This window comes from Lepidochelys kempii, chromosome 6 (genome assembly GCF_965140265.1).
Source record: "Lepidochelys kempii isolate rLepKem1 chromosome 6, rLepKem1.hap2, whole genome shotgun sequence".
Taxonomy (NCBI): Eukaryota; Metazoa; Chordata; order Testudines; family Cheloniidae; genus Lepidochelys; species Lepidochelys kempii.
Window position 1 is genome coordinate 46941696 of NC_133261.1, and position 16708 is coordinate 46958403.

The window sequence follows — 16708 nt, forward strand, 5'->3', positions numbered from 1 at the left end:
TTTTTCATATTCTCTGTGTATAAATAAAGTCTGCTGCAGTTTCCACGGCATGCATCCGATAAAGTGAGCTGTAGCTCACGAAAGCTCATGCTCAAATAAATTGGTTAGTCTCTAAGGTGCCACAAGTACTCCTTTTCTTTTTGCGAATACAGACTAACACGGCTGTTACTCTGAAACCTGTAATAATTTAAGAACAGTAGAAATGAATCCTTCCCTTCCCCATTGAATTTGCACCTAAATCAGAAAAAGCAATTTACACTTGCATTGTACAGCTGTAAATTACTATTCAAAGGGGTTGTATACACTTGGAATTTTTAAAAGTTTTACTATATTAATGAACATGTTAATGATCATACCTGCAAATTCTAGTGTACACAGGCGCCAAACATTTGTTGCTAACTGCGTTAAACCAAGGCGAGCCTAGAGTTAAAGGCCACTAGCCCATATGTTTCTGTACAGGAACAAACTGTCCACTCTAGAATTTACAATCCTGTTAGTTATCCCATGCTAAGACACAACTAAAAATTCAGGGTAGTTTTACCTAAGGTTCAAGGCAGAAGGAAAATAGGCCCAATATTTGTAAAGCATTTTGATCTTGGCTATAAGTTACAAAAGGGAGGCAATGTTCTCTTCCGGCTAGAGCCATGAACTAGGATTCAGGAGCACTGTGTTCTATTCCCAGCTCTTCCACTGGCCTTCCGGGTGACTTGGGCAAGCCACTTCAACGCCCTGCACATCAGGGATAATGATACTGGTATTTATTGTGAAATGCTTTGAAATTGGGGAGGAGGGGGGCGGAATCTGAAAAGCATGAAGAGTTATGAATTTTTCCTTGGTCTTAAAATAATTCGATTCTTTGTGATTACTTTTGAAACTCTCTCTTTTTTGTTACACTTTTAGCTGTTTATGCATTATTTACAGTTCACTTAACACAATCAAAAAGCAGGTGCACCTCTTAAGTAGCTGAGCAGTTAGGATCAAAGCAATTCTTAGTGAATAGAGTGCAGATATATAATTACCCTGAAAACATTTTATATACAATTATCACTCATGTACATTTAGCTAAAAATAAGCACGTTTAAAAGTTATGCAGTAATCTATAGTTCTTGACATACTTTTGCAGTTTGTTAAATGCGCAGATACATTGTACTGAAGTGATGCAGCCAAAATACATATTCTACAGGGGCCCGGACCTGTTCCCATTCAAGTGAATGGCAAAACAATAAGACTTAGAAGCTTATACCAATAAAATTCAAGTTATAATCAGTCTATAATTTGTGTTCACCTTTTAATACTACATGAATATACAGCATTGTAGGTACAGCCCTAAGGAAAATAACTGTTCATAATTTTTTTAAACTACAAAGTAAACTAGCTTGTTTTGCTGGAATGCATATCTATTTTCTGCAAATAAAGCAAGATAGAAGAAGTGCATTTCCATTTAGATAGAATTCAGGCAACTTCAACTTAATCTTAACAGTTTGAGTCTATTTTCAACTATTCTATATGATAATGTGAATAACATTTTTAGAAGTATATGGAAATAGTTGAAAATAGACTCAAACAGTTAATGGAAGCTCTGCAAACATGTATGCACACAAAGTTACGCAGTTATAACTTCACACAAGCGTGCTTTAAGTGCAAAATTCAGAGCCCTATTTCAACTACCTTAATGTTTGTTTCTGTGTTTGGACCCAGGGTTTTGGTTTGAGCCCTTCTTCATTTTGTATGTTCTCAGGTAAATCACTCTGAACAATGACTATCATAGCTACCATTCAGTCTTCCCAGATGCTATCAATGGTACCAGGGCTGCCAGTAGGGGAGGATGGGCAAACTATTGGAAAAGCAAACCAGGTAGCACATCTATGGAAACAGAGGGAAAGGAGAACAAGTGGATAATCAATGTGTCCAAAGCAGCAGAGGAAAAGGGAACAAAGAAGCATATGCAGAGTGAGAGGAAGACTGAGTAGCGGGGAAGCATATGCATGGGAGTGGAGAAGAAGAGGACCAGGTGACAGAGAAGAACATGCAGGTGAGCAGGGGGAACGAGGGGAAAAAAGCAAACAGAGGGAGGAGAGAAATGTCATGAAGAGAGAGTAGACAATGTGGCTAATATCTTTCAAAAAGGACAAAAAGACCTGCCCCATTAGAGCTGGTTATTATTATATAAATGTTGTCCCAATAGTATTCTTCCATGAAAACAATTGCTGCAGGTGCCACAAGGATGCTTTGTGAGCATGGCTAGAAGGATGGAAATTGGTTCCAGTGACCTTGAATAGCAGAGAACTACTCTTTGTTCCCATATTCATGAGCATCTGATAAACTTACACCATTCTGTATCTCACTTTATTGGCTATAGTATTATAGATGTTTGGCTGTGCTACTATGTGTTAGATAGCATCTTGTTTAAAAATAAAGAAATCAAATATTGTATTAAATTCTACCTCACCATTAGATTTTCTGCTTACCTCTATCCAATGGAAAAAACAACAACAGTGAATAGTCTAGGCTTTGAATAATAATAATTGCTAATTTGTATGAATCAAGTTTAGGATCTATACAAACAGATAGGAAGATACAGTCCCTGCCTGCAAAATAAATGACAGTTTAGTATAAGGCAATAATCACCATGTGTGTAAAATAAAGAGGAGGGTAAGGAACCAAAAGGCAAGAGTGATAAGAATGAGTATTGACATTGACTAGCCTTGTGCATAAGTTTACAGTTCCACAAATCGTTTAAAATTTTTGTAAATATATATATATAATTAAATATGAGGAATTTCACCCCTCCCTTCCAATTGACCACTTAACTACCCATTATCAATTAAATCTATTTCCTGCAGGCATCATATGAGAAGAGGGTCTTGAGGATGGATTTGAAGGAGGATGGGGTAATGCCTTTAGAGACTATTTCAGGAAGAGTATTTCATCGGTACAAGGAAGAAAGCACAAAGAAACTTGTGTGAGATGAAGAGAAGTAGATCGATGAGTGTAATGGAACGGAGGGTTTGAGAAGGTGTTCAATAAAATACAAAAGCAGATTAGTAGGGAGGGATACAGTGGGGAAGAGCCTACAAGGTGAGGACAAGAAGCTTGAACTTGATGCAGTGGCAAAGGGGAAGATAGTGGAGGGCTTCAAAGAGGGGAATAACATGGTCAGACAAATGGGTAGTGGAGATGATCTTAATAGCTGGTCTTTCTATGGACTTGACATTCTCACAATTATCCAGTAATAAGCTAAATGGTTGGCATTCTTCATCTTGTCTTTCTTTCTCTGAAAGAAGTCAAGTATGTCACTTTCAGTAGTGCTATAGTTAGATGCTTCCTCTGATGCCGGACTTATGCCTCTCAGTGTGTGCTGCCATTTGTAATAACAAAATGGCACCACAAAGGACATCAGTTTACTGGAATTTTCACCCAGACTGGAAAGAATCTGGCTGGGCACTACTCAGTGTGAGTATAGCACTCTATGTGTGCCCGAAGGAGACGCTGCCCCTCTGAGCCATGCAGACTCTTGATCTATTCAGTGCTCTGGGATTTTTCTCCATGACAGGCACACACAATCTACCTTCACCCATATTTGGATATATCAACTTTTGGGAGGCAAAATTATATATTATGGCATCAATTTTCTAAAGTGATTAGTGATTTTGGGTATGTTGATTTTTTGGGTGTCAAGCTTGAAACTCCTCAAAGGGGCCTGAGTTTCAGAAAGATTTGAACATTCACCCACTGAAAACCAGGCTCTTTATGCTATTGCGCTTTGGGCCCCAAATCATTAACCACTTTGAAAATGAAGGCTTAAATGCTTCCTGAGTTATCTCCCTATTATGTCATCGGCAATATATTTGTTATTAATATTGTACCAGATTCTGGTTTCTATACTCATACTGAAGAGTCCCCTACCAGATGAGTCAATGTATGATGATGAGTCAAAGCTGGAGTAAAAAGCTATGTAACATGAGCAGGAGTAAAATAAATATGGCCATATTTTGATCATTTGCATTTCTACAGTGCCCATCTCCACAGTATCTTGGTGCCAGTAATGAAAAGTAGGGTACATCATGCTTCTTCAAAAGAAGGAATAATTTCATCTCTCTTACCCATCCATTCAGTTGGATCAATTGGCCTTTATTCCATATTTTTTAACGAGTGCAATTTGCAAACAAATAGAGGCCTGTCCCTTTAAAATTCCTCCTTCTGAATGAAAGATTATCCTTTTGTGTTCTGACTTGAACACTGGGGGCGGGGGGTTGAACAGGAAGCTTCCTTCAAGACAGTTTCCATTTTAAAGGGCCACAATTATTATATTTATAATTAAAATGACAATTTCTCCTTCTTAAAAGAAAGATCTGACTAAAATAACTTCTGAAGTATTGCTTGACATCTGCCTATCTCTAGCTATTTTTTTCCACCAACCTTCCTAGCAAACTAAAGCTTGCTTTCACCAGACAATGTATAATGTCACCTTCTAAAGTAAACCAGAATGTTAATATGTAAAACTGCATGTCACAAGTAGAATAAAGCTGTTAAAATGGCCAGTGTGTATCTGTCTTTATGCTAGCTCTAGTAAACCATAACATATATAATCTTGGTAATTTTATTGTACTGTGTTTTTCAAAGAATTGAATCCTTCCTGACAATGTGTAATTCAGTCATGATCTTGCCATTTCAACAGCCCAGTCTGTATTTGAAGTCTTCCAAGCACAAAAGGATTATAAGTTAAGGTAGAACATACTGCTCCATTTTCATCAGTCAAAATGATGAGAAGAAAATGGTGAGTCATAAATATGGCTCATTGCATTTTTCTTTTCAGTGTGCTTTGAAGTAATCTATTACAGCACTTGCAGCCCTCCCTATGGGAAATTCAGAATATATTTATTCCATCATGCTTGGAGCTAGAAAAATCAAGGTAGCACAACCATAATGCCACTGAGAAAGCAGTGAACTAGTGGGACATGAAATAATAATGTAGGTGTTTGTGCTTTTCATTAGTAGACTTAATGTTGTGTTGTTTTGAACCAAGAATTTAATGTAAAGGTAATGTAAAATTAAATTTCATTTTAAATACATACTTGTAGGCAGAATACAATTAATTAGTACTCATAGAATGTCCATTTACAGCATCTGAAAGACTGCAATTAAATAATGAATTGCAAAGAGCCTTTTAGCAATAGACAATGTTTTCATCACAACTGTGATAAGTGTGATCCCAGAATGACTTAATCTTTTTTGTTTTGATCAGAACTCATGATTCTTGTTAGGTACCTGCCAGCCTGCTTTGAATTGGCTTGTCACTGGGTTTCCCTCCCACAGAGTGCAGTGAACAGAATGACATTCACCTGTACAAAAGGGCTGTGTTCCTGTACTCCTGGAGACCCAGTGAGTACTCAGAATCAACTAGTGCTTGCCTTTGCTCAGTTGCCCTGCCAACATCATTTTTAACCCACTGATGGTTAGTGACAACTGAAGTCAAATTGCCACAATAAAATTGTCCTCATTCTCTATAGTGCATTGAGATACCATGCACATGCCATTTTTAGGTCAACGCTGAGATCAATATTCCTTTCCTAGTTTTCCCTCACTTGTTGTCAGCATTAATGATAAACAATTGCCAAGGTCAACTGTTGTCAATATGTACTGTACTTTCCCTATATTCAGGGATAAGACAGACAAGTTGTGCTAAACAACCAGAACCCACTGTGAGAAAACAAAAGATACAATGGAGCGAACGAAAAGAGAAGGGTTGACCCTGCACTTTCTTAGCTCGGCTACCCTAGGGGGAAGAGGTAAAATAGGGGCCAACCAGAGGCACCCCTTCCCACCCCCAGCACCTATCTGGATCCAGAACTGTGCAGGGGAGATTCCCTCCAATTCTAGGGTCACTAAGACCCAGGTAGTGCATCCCACTCCCCTCAACCTGTGGCCTTGGGGAAAAACTGCTGAGAGCAGCCATCCAGAGACTCCAGCCAGTAGGAGCAAAAGGAGCCAAAGTAGGGACTTCTGGACATTCCAGTGAAGACCTTAGAATGTTCTCTAACTTTCTTTGCCCTGTGCTGGTTGGCTGTTTGTACCAATCCCCCACCTCCTTCATAGTCAGCTTCACTCCACACTGCCCCTCTTTGCCCTCTTCTCCCCTGCCCAGCCCCCCCTCACCTCTTCCCTTCTCTTTTCTTTACATTTAGCTGATGCCTTACTAAGTAACCCCCATCCCGCATAAAACTGTGGAACTAATATTACTTCTGCAACCCTCCCATTATTCACACTGCTTGTATGTCTAGCCCTTCCCCCACCATGTCTGTCTTCTATTTATATTGTAAGCACGTTGGGGCAGGGACCAGCTACAGCTGTATGTGTACTTTTCCAAGAGTGTGTGTGTGTGGGGGGGGTCAGTGATAACGAGACAATTCAGTTAAATGGAAGTGGGCTATTCTAAACAGTAGAATACCAAGGGAGGAAAAATCACTTTTCTAGTGGTAATGAGGCCAATGTAATCAGGGTGGCCCATTTCAAACAGTTGACAAGAAGGTGTGAGTAACAGTAGGGGGAGATTAGTATGGGGAAATGTAGTGACCCATCTACTCCCAGTCTTTATTCAGGCCTAATTTGATGGTGTCCAGTTTGCAAATTAATTCCAGTTCTGCAGTTTCTCGTTGGAGTCTGTTTTTGAAGTTTTTTGGTTGAAGAATTGCCACTTTTAAGTCTGTTATTAGGTGCCCAGGGAGATTGAAGTGTTCTCCGACTGGTTTTTGAATGTTATAATCAAATCTTGATGTTTGATTTGTGTCCATTTATTCTTTTACGTAGAGACTGTCCAGTTTGACCAATGTACATGGCAGAGGAGCATTGCTGGCACATAATGGCATATATCACATTGGTAAATGTGCAGGTGAACGAGCCTCTGATAGTGTGGCTGATGTGATTAGGCCCTATGATGGTGTCCCCTGAATAGATATGTGGACACAGTTGGCAATGGGGTTTGTTGCAGGGATAGGTTCCTGGGTTAGTGTTTTTGTGTGGTGTGTAGTTGCTGGTGAGTATTTGCTTCAGGTTGGGGGCCTGTCTGTATTCGAGGACTGGCCTGTCTCCCAAGGTCTGTGAGAGTGAGGGATCATCCTTCAGGATAGGTTGTAGATCCTTGATGATGCACCAGAGAGGTTTTAGTTGGGGGCTGAAGGTGATGGCTAGTGGCATTCTGTGATTTACATGATGCATTGATGGAATAGTCAGCTTTTAATATTATCTTTTTCTACTAGGTTGTTATATTTCAGTATCAATGGTCAGATTTTGTTTTGCTCTTAAGAACTGTAGGTTTAGAAGGTTTTTAGGGAGGGTTTTGCTTTAATTTTCTTCAGCCTTAATGCCATCTTAATATATTTTTCTAACTGGAATTCTAAAGCAATTAATTTGCTTTTGTTTCCTAGGACAAGTTTAGAAGGATAAATATTTCTATTGTTCACTTGTTCTGATATTTGAAGGTGTGTATAAATCAGGGTTTTTCAAACTATGGGGCGAACCCGCCGCCCAGGGGCATGGAGGAATGTTTGGGGTGGGGGAGTGGCAATACCAGGTGGTTTATACCAACCCTGCATGGCAGGGCCACCTCCAGCCCCTGACTCACCTCAGTGAGTCACCCAGCCTGTGGGTCAGTGGTAAATATTCACCGTAGCCCCACCCATTTCTGCTCCCAGCAGCCTCTGTGCTCAGCACTGGCTCCACCCCCAGAGACCATCACATGAGCCTTCCCCCATCCTGAAAACATGAGTGGGGAGGGGCAGGTATTGGCCCTGCCCTAGCAGTACAGCTTGGCTGCAAGGTAGCAACAGCCTGCGACTGAGGAACCCTTGTCTGTGCCATTGGTAAGTATCTGTGTATTTGAAACTTACAGGTGTAAGTAATTAAATTAAAGCTGTGTTAAGGACTCTGTTCAGTTTATGAGTAGGCTATCAAGCATACTTTTGCACAACCAAAAATTGTAACTCAAAGCAGGGGGCTGGGCTCAGCTTTGAAGTTTGCAAACCACTGATATAAATTCATTTCTAAACAATAGACCCAGTCATGATGTTATAAACAAAGCTAGAATAAAAACATTTTGTGTGACAGTACTACAAGACAATAAAATCCTTATTCCATTTTAAGTAGCACAGAGTCACCTATGTAGTCAAACTATACCCTGTTGTTGCTAGGGATCATGATGAGTTCTGGACATAGCACATTGCTCCCACCAACATGTGGCTTTGTGATCATGAAGATTCATACTACTGAGGTATAGTTTGCATGCTCATATGTGAATCCGAACTGGCATGGTAAGCTACAGAGACCAAAGCTAATTCACTGTGGTGTTGAAGTCAGGGTATTAATTTAGAGTAATTTAAATGACTCATGTAACACACTTCTCTCCTGTAAATTACACCAAGCTGAGGTAGACAGCACTGAAATAGCAACCAAAGTTGCTGTGAATTTTGGCTTTAGTGAGAATGTGGCTGTTGTTACATCAGTCATAAATTGCCATTTAATTGCTAGGCAATGCTTAATTGTGACTAGTACCTGGATATCAGATCAACAGACTGCAAATCCCAGCAGCCAGCTAGAAGCTGTCTCTAGCTCCCTCAGTACCTGCTAGCAGCACTGCCCTGTCCAGGGGGCTAGCTTCTTTCTGCCTTCCAGGCATCCAGTCCTCCCTCCTTGAGTTCCAGGAAGTCACTGACCCTGCTCTACCCTCCAGCTCTTCTTTTATGTTCCTCTCAGCCGCTCTGGAACTGGCTGCCTCCTGTGCGGCCTTTCTAGGGCTCTATTAACTCCTTATAGGCCAGTGTGGGACCAATGCCCCATCACAGTAACCAGTTGAGAAGCCTTTGAAAAACTGCAGTTCACGCACTTTGCAACCTTAATACTTTTCTTTTAAACACAGGGTTTTGTGTGTGTATAATACAATGAATATGTTGCTGAATGTTCAGCCATTTGCCCTACCCATTGTCAAGTATATTTATATGATATGGGACAATCATTTATCAATATAAAAAGAATAGACTGAAATAAGTATCATTTTATTCCGCAGTCTCCATTTACTCTGTATATTTAGGACAAAATTGATACAAGACAGCAGAACACATTGGCTTCATTCATATCCTGTGGAATATAAACTTACATGACTGACTTTGACTGTACTATGCTGTTGATCAGCCTATTCAAAATGGCTACATACATACTATATTAAGCTCCAATTTATTATGTATGTGAATTAATTGTATTAGTGCTGCCCAATGCCTGACTGTGGAGGGAGGAACTAAACCTCCCTGTTATTAAATATATTGCAACAATTCTTTATAAGATAAATCATTTTTTAAAATCCTTTTTGTAATTTGGTAGATTATCAAATCACCAGAACTCTATAAAGGATTTCAATGTATTGGGATTAATTTGTTAAATGAATATTCCCCCCCCTCATTACAATAACAATGCATTAACATTTAAATACCATGTTTCATCTGGGTATCTGAATGTTGTTCTATTTACCCACCTTCTGAGATAGTCACAGTTGTGCTCTGAGCAAGTATCAATTCATTTTAACAAAACCCTAACTGCAGCAATTAGCGTTCTAAAGATAAGTACTTTGCTTTCCCCAAGAGAATCTGAGGCATATTATGTTAATTTGTTTGTCTGTCTCTACATAGGGAAGCTTGCCTTTAATTAAGTAGATAAGACAAGTTTTAATGAAGTCTCTCTAAAACCTTGAAAGTTTGAATATAGTTTTAGCAAGAGAAATCTGAATGCTCAGGCAGTGCTATTTAGGTCAGATTTTGTCGTAACATTTAATTTTAAGTGACCTCTAGTATATATGATGTATTATGTATAGAGTATTGGTGAAATTAATCCTTATTCAGCAGACTAGCACAAGGCTTATGCAGACATATAGTTTTGGACTTAAATGTTTGTTAAGTGACACTTAGGGCTTGGGCTGGCCTTCTGCGAAGGGATGAAATTCATCATATGGTGTAAAGTTACAGGGTGAATAAGTTGGGAGAAGAAGGGTTGTAGAGGTATTTTTATCTGTCTCCTTTTGAAGGGAGGTCCTCCATTGTCCAGAAACTGTCATCAGAAAACATTATAGACATTATAAACATGTTTTCAGCCGCAGGAAATATTCCCTCCCCAACCTCCAACAAAGGACAGGATATACAGGACAGCAGGTAGTAGGAACTGTTATGATATCTGGACCTACAAATTTACCCTAATTGTAAGTTCAACTGTAAAAAGTGAATGGAAGTTTATAGAATGTCACAATATAATCTATAACCTATAACAACAAATGCTGATGGGTAAAGGTGCAAAAGCGAGACAGAATGAATTAGTCCAAACAAAACGCCTACTGATATAAACTCAAAGACTGTGTTAAGATCATGCCTGGTAAACTAGAAGAGTCAGGGATCAGAACTGGGGTATTGGAAATTAAGTCTAAATGGGGAACAAAATAATGAGGGAATCGGCTACTTCCCAGATATAGACTGGAGTACAAGTGCTAGCAATAATAATAGGGCTCAGATTTTCCTAGATGCAATAGCTGATGGATTCCTTCATCAGGTAGTTGCTGAACCGACAAGAGGGGATGCCATTTTAGATTTGGTTTTGAGTAGTGAGGACCTCATAGAAGAAATGGTTGAAGTCATCATGAGCTAATTCAGTTCAAACTGAATGGAAAAATAAACAAAAATAAATCTGTGACTTGGATTTTTGATTTCAAGAGGGCTGACTTTCAAAAATCAAGGAAATTAGTTAGGGAAGTGGATTGGACTGAAGAACTGATGGATCTAAAGGCAGAGGAGACCTGGGATTACTTCAAGTCAAAGCTGCAGAAGCTATTGGAAGCCTGCATCCCAAGAAAGGGGAAAAAATTCATAGGCAGGAGTTGTAGACCAAGCTGGATGAGCAAGCATCTCAGAGAGATGATTAAGAAAAAGCAGAAAGCATACAGGGAGTGGAAGATGGGAAGGATCAGCAAGGAAAGCTACCTTATTGAGGTCAGAACATGTAGGGATAAAGTGAGAAAGGCTAAAAGTCAAGTAGAGTTGGACCTTGCAAAGGGAATTAAAACCAATAGTAAAAGGTTCTATAGCCATAAGAAGAAAACAAAGAAAGAAGAAGAAGTGGGACCGCTAAACACTGAGGATGGAGTGGAGGTTAAGGATAATCTAGGCACGGCCTAATATCTAAACAACTGCTTTCCTCAGTCTTTAATAAGACTAAAGAGGATCTTAGGGATAATGGTAGCATGACAAATGGGAATGAGGATATGGAGGTAGATATGACCATATCTGAGGTAGAAGCGAAACTCAAACAGCTTAATGGGACTAAACTGGGGGGCCCAGATAATCTTCATCCAAGAATATTAAAGGAATTGGCACATGAAATTGCAAGCCCATCAGCAAGAATTTTTAATGAATCTGTAAACTCAGGGGTTGTACTGTATGACTGGAGAATTGCTAACATAGTTCCTATTTTTAAAAAAGCAAAAAAAGTGATCCGGGTAACTACAGGCCTGTTAGTTTGATATCTGTAGTATGCAAGGTCTTGGAAAAAAATTTGAAGGAGGAAGTGGTTAAGGACATTGAGGTCAATGGTAAATGGGACAAAATACAACATGTATTTTACAAAAGGTAGATCATGCCAAACCAACCTGATCTCCTTCTTTGAGAAAGTAACAGATTTTTTAGACAAAGGAAACACAGTGGATCTAATTTACCTGGATTTCAGTAAGGCGTTCGATACGGTGCCACATGGGGAATTATTAGTTAAATTGGAAAAGACAGGGATCAATATGAAAACTGAAAGGTGGATAAGGAATTGGTTAAAGGGGAGACTACAACGGGTCATACTGAAAGGTGAATTGTCAGGCTGGAGGGAGGTTATCAATGGAGTTCCTCAGGGATCGGTTTTGGGACCAATTTTATTTAATCTTTTTATTACTGACCTCGGCACAAAAAGTGGGAGTGTGCTAATAAAGTTTGCAGATGATACAAAGCTGGGAGGTATTGCCTATTTAGAGAAGGACCGGGATATAATACAGGAGGATCTGGATGACCTTGTGAACTGGAGTAATAGTAATAGGATGAAATTTAATAATGAGAAGTGTAAGGTCATGCATTCAGGGATTAATAACAAGAATTTTAGTTATAAGCTGGGGACGCATCAATTAGAAGTAATGGAAGAGGAGAAGGAACTTGGAATACTGGTTAACCGCAGGATGACTATGAGCCACCAATGTGATATGGGGGTGAAAAAAGTTAATGTGGTCTTGGGATGCATCAGGTGAGGTATTTCCAGTAGAGATAAAGAGGTGTTAGTACCGTTATACAAGGCAATGGTGAGACCTCACCTGGAATACTGTGTGCAGTTCTGGTCTCCCATGTTTAAGAAGGATGAATTCAAACTGGAAAAGTACAGAGAAAGGCTACTAGGATGATCTGAGGAATGGAAAAGCTGTCTTATGAAAGGAGACACAAGGGGCTTGGCTTGTTTAGCCTAACCAAAAGAAAGAGAGGAGATATGATTGCTCTCTATAAATATATCAGAGGGATAAATACCAGAGAGGGAGAGGAATTATTTAAGCTCAGTATCAATGTGGACACAACAACAAATGGATATAAACTGGCCATCAGGAAGTTTAGACTTGAAATTAGATGAAGGTTTCTAACCATCAGAGGAGTGAAGTTCTGGAACAGCCTTCCCAGGGAAGCAGTGGGGGCAAAAGACCAATCTGGCTTCAAGATTAAACTCAATAAGTTTATGGAGGAGATAGAATGATGGGATAACATGATTTTGGCAATTAATTGATTTTTAACTATTCATGGCAAATAGGCCCAATGGCCTGCGATGGAATGTTAGATGGAGTGGGATCTGAGTTACTACAGAGAATTCTTTCTTGGGTATCTGGCTGGTGAATCTTGCCCACATGCTCAGGGTTCAGCTGATCGCCGTATTTGGGGTCTGGAAGGAATTTTCCTCCAGGGCAAATTGGAAGAGGCCCTGGGGGTTTTTCACCTTCTTCTGCAGCATGGGGCACGGGTCACTTGCTGGAGGATTCTCTGCACCTTGAAGTCTTTAAACCATGATTTGAGGACTTCAGTAGCTCAGACAGAGGTGAGAGGTTTATTGCAGGAGCGGGTAGGTGACATTCAGTGGCCTGCATTGTGCAGGAGGTCAGACTAGATGATAATAATGGTCCCTTCTGACCTTAATATCTATGAGTCTACTCCAGCCATCAATGCCTTTTGAGGAGATTAAAAAAAAGAAAGACTTGGGGAAATACAGACAGATGGATTCAAATGCTGGCTGACTAAAACATGAGAGAAGAGGAAGAAGCGAGTTTCACCATCATGGCTGCTGTCCCCACCATCTCCTGGGACCACAGATCTTTGTCCTAATTCCAAAAGTTGTCATAATCAGACTGGGCCAGAGAAAAGGACCCAGATGACATCACCACCTCCACCGGCTGCAGCTAAATTCAGACCACCACCTAGATGTGTGACTTTGTCGCCACGGATGCCCTGTCACACTCCTCCCGCCATGTGTCCTGTTCCTTCCTTATTTTATTTCTTCTCTTTCCTAACTCACTCCTTTTTCCTTCTCGCGAATAAGAACCAAGCTCAGCCAGCCAAGATTGCAAATTTTACCCCATTGCTGTAAACCTGTCACCAGAGAAAAGCAGCTAAAAGCAATACTCTACACAGTCAGATGCTGGTTTGCCTGGTCTTGGATTAGTGATAAGACCATGGGCTGTGCCTGTGATTCTCCAAAATGAAGTTACAAGTGAGAGACGTTAAAGACAGAAGCTGCATTTTTTATCCTTGTTATTCTTTTCTCTCCCTTTTGTATGTGTTTCTCTTGTCTTCTAAGAAGTGGAATTGAATTTCATCGACAAGAGCTTCAACCCATCCCAATTAACTTCCTCTTTTTTCCCCAAAAAGGACAATTACTACTACTTTTAATACCATCTAAAAGCCTAACAAAAGGGAGGCTTCATTTTAAAAAACAACTCCAGCCGAAGGAAAAGGAACAAGGGATGTTGTTAAATGAAAGCCCTACTTAATACTTTACATTTCAAATGCGTTATCTATTTTTTCCTCCCCCATCACCTGTATAGTTAATAAAAGAATGCCACTAGCCGTCACCTTCAGCCCCCAACTAAAACCTCTCCAGCGCATCATCAAGGATCTACAACCTATCCTGAAGGACGGCCCATCACTCTCACAGATCTTGGGAGACAGGCCAGTCCTTGCCTACAGACAGCCCCACAACCTGAAGCAAATACTCACCAGCAACCACATACCACACAACAAAAACACTAACCCAGGAACCTATCCTTGCAACAAAGCCCGTTGCCAACTGTGCCCACATATCTATTCAGGGTACACCATCACAGGGCCTTATAACATCAGCGATACTATCAGAGGCTCGTTCACCAGCACATCCACCAATGTGATATATGCCATCATGTGCCAGCAATGCCCCTCTGCCATGTACATTGGCCAAACTGGACAGTCTTTACGTAAAAGAATAAATGGACACAAATCAGACTTAAAAAATTATAACATTCAAAAACCAGTCAGAGAACACTTCAATCTCTTTGGTCACTCGATTACAGACCTAAAAGTAGCAATATTACAACAAAAAAACTTCAGAAACAGACTCCAATGAGAGACTGCTGAATTGGAATTAATTTGCAAACTGGATACCACTAAATTAGGCTTGAATAAAGACTGGTAGTGGATGTGCCATTACACAAAGGAAAACTATTTCCCCACGTTTATTCCCCCTTCCCCCCACTGTTCCTCACACATTCTTGTCAACTGCTGGAAATGGCCCATCTTAATTATCACTACAAAGTTTTTTTTTTCTCTCCTGCTTGTAATAGCTCACCTTAACTGATCACTCTCGTTATAGTGTGCATGGTAACACCCATTGTTTCATGTTCTCTGTGTATATAAAATCATCCTACTGTATTTTCCACTGCATGCATCCAATGAAGTGGGCTATAGCCCACGAAAGCCTATGCTCTAATAAATTTGTTAGTCTCTAAGGTGCCACAAGTACTCCTGTTCTTTTTGCAGATACAGACTAACACGGCTGCTACTCTAAAAGCTATAAAGGATTTTTATTGATGTGTTTGCTATGGTACTAAGCAGGCTGAGATCTCTTTATACCAACCCCTTCACCTTGTTTAAAATGTTAGATAATTACAGGGTCATATTAATACTTTTGACTCTCTATTCCCATTTATTCCATCAAAACTAATAAAGCAGCATGGCAGTGGAGGTGGAATGTGTGTTCTGGTGCTACATATCTCCTTTTCTTCCTTCATGTCCCTCTGCTATCCTTTGCCCTTGTTAGGGTGGGAAGAGTTAGAGAACTGCAGAAGCAGTCAGACCAGAGCATATATTCCACTTCCTCTGGGAAAGTTTTTCCTTCATCTGTCACAGAACACATGGGCCATCAAAGAGAGAGAGGGGGTATCTGTGACACAGCCAAGGATCTGTTGGCCTGTAACAGGACCTACCAGCTAGTTCTCTCTTCTCCCAGGCAATTTAATAGGGAGGAGGGGAGATATGTAGATCTTAATTCCCCTTGTTATACTTATTCCCCTTGGCCCATCCCAGCATCATTATCACACCCTCAACATTATGAAAGTCAATGAAGCATCACTGCCCTTCCATCATGCCCCCTTGTTGGAATGGCCTCCAAACACCAAAATGCCACCTCTCCAAGAGGCTTCCCATGCTTCTCATAAATCCACCGGTCTAGGTGTGACTAGCCTTCTGTGGATCATTATACATGCATGTGTTGGCATATGAGTGGAAGAGGTTCACTGGCTGGAAAGGCTGTCTGGGAAATCGGGATCAGAGCTTCAGGGAGAATTTCCCCCTCTCATTGCCGCTTGAAAACAAAGCAGGGGTCACACAAGTGGGATTGAGGGAGAGGAATTTTCTCTCTTGCTTCAGAGGTAGGAGGCTGGATAGCCCCCAGCACTGGAGCTTATAGTTTTTCTGGATCAGGAGCACTGGCCACACTTTCTGTAGCTGAGCAGATGACCACAGGATAGATTATCTTCACACAGTTTCCTGTTCAGTTTTCTAATGATAGAGCACAAGGAATTCCCATATTTCCTGAAGGCAGTTTGTTTTCAACCTCATTGGATACATTGGGAGTTGATGGCCATATTTACTATAGATAGTCTCTTCTAATTGGCCAGAGTTTGGTGAAATGGAGGCCACCTTTTTATAAGTGCTATTTATAATTTTTAATAAGTGCAAATTGTGTATCTGAGGGGGAAATGAAGATACAATAGTCACTCATAATTTTGCTTAATTACAAACTAATTTCCTCAAAAGTTGCCTATACATAAGATTTCAATGGATTTTAACGACATGGAAAGTTTGACGGATAACTAGCAACTCATTTTTAGCTAAATGGATAAAAAAAGACGTGATATACAAACAAGTTTCTTAAAGGACTCACCTTTAATTTTTTAAGTTAGAAATTAATTACCAGATATAGTTAATCAGAATATTGAGTGTTTTCTCATAGATTACACGCAGTAACTTTGGGGGAAATACACTTTATTAAAATAAAGATGTTAAATCCCTGCTTTAAGTGAAAACTTAAAAGTATAATTTAACTATGGAGGTGCAGCCAGCACCACCATAAGTGCTGT

General features: G+C 40.1%; 1 long non-coding RNA gene across 1 annotated transcript in view; it reads right to left on the minus strand.

Moving 5' to 3' along the window:
* Nucleotides 1-16708, minus strand: part of LOC140912777 (uncharacterized) — a 190596-nt gene that overhangs the window by 35884 nt on the left and 138004 nt on the right. The window lies entirely within an intron of this gene.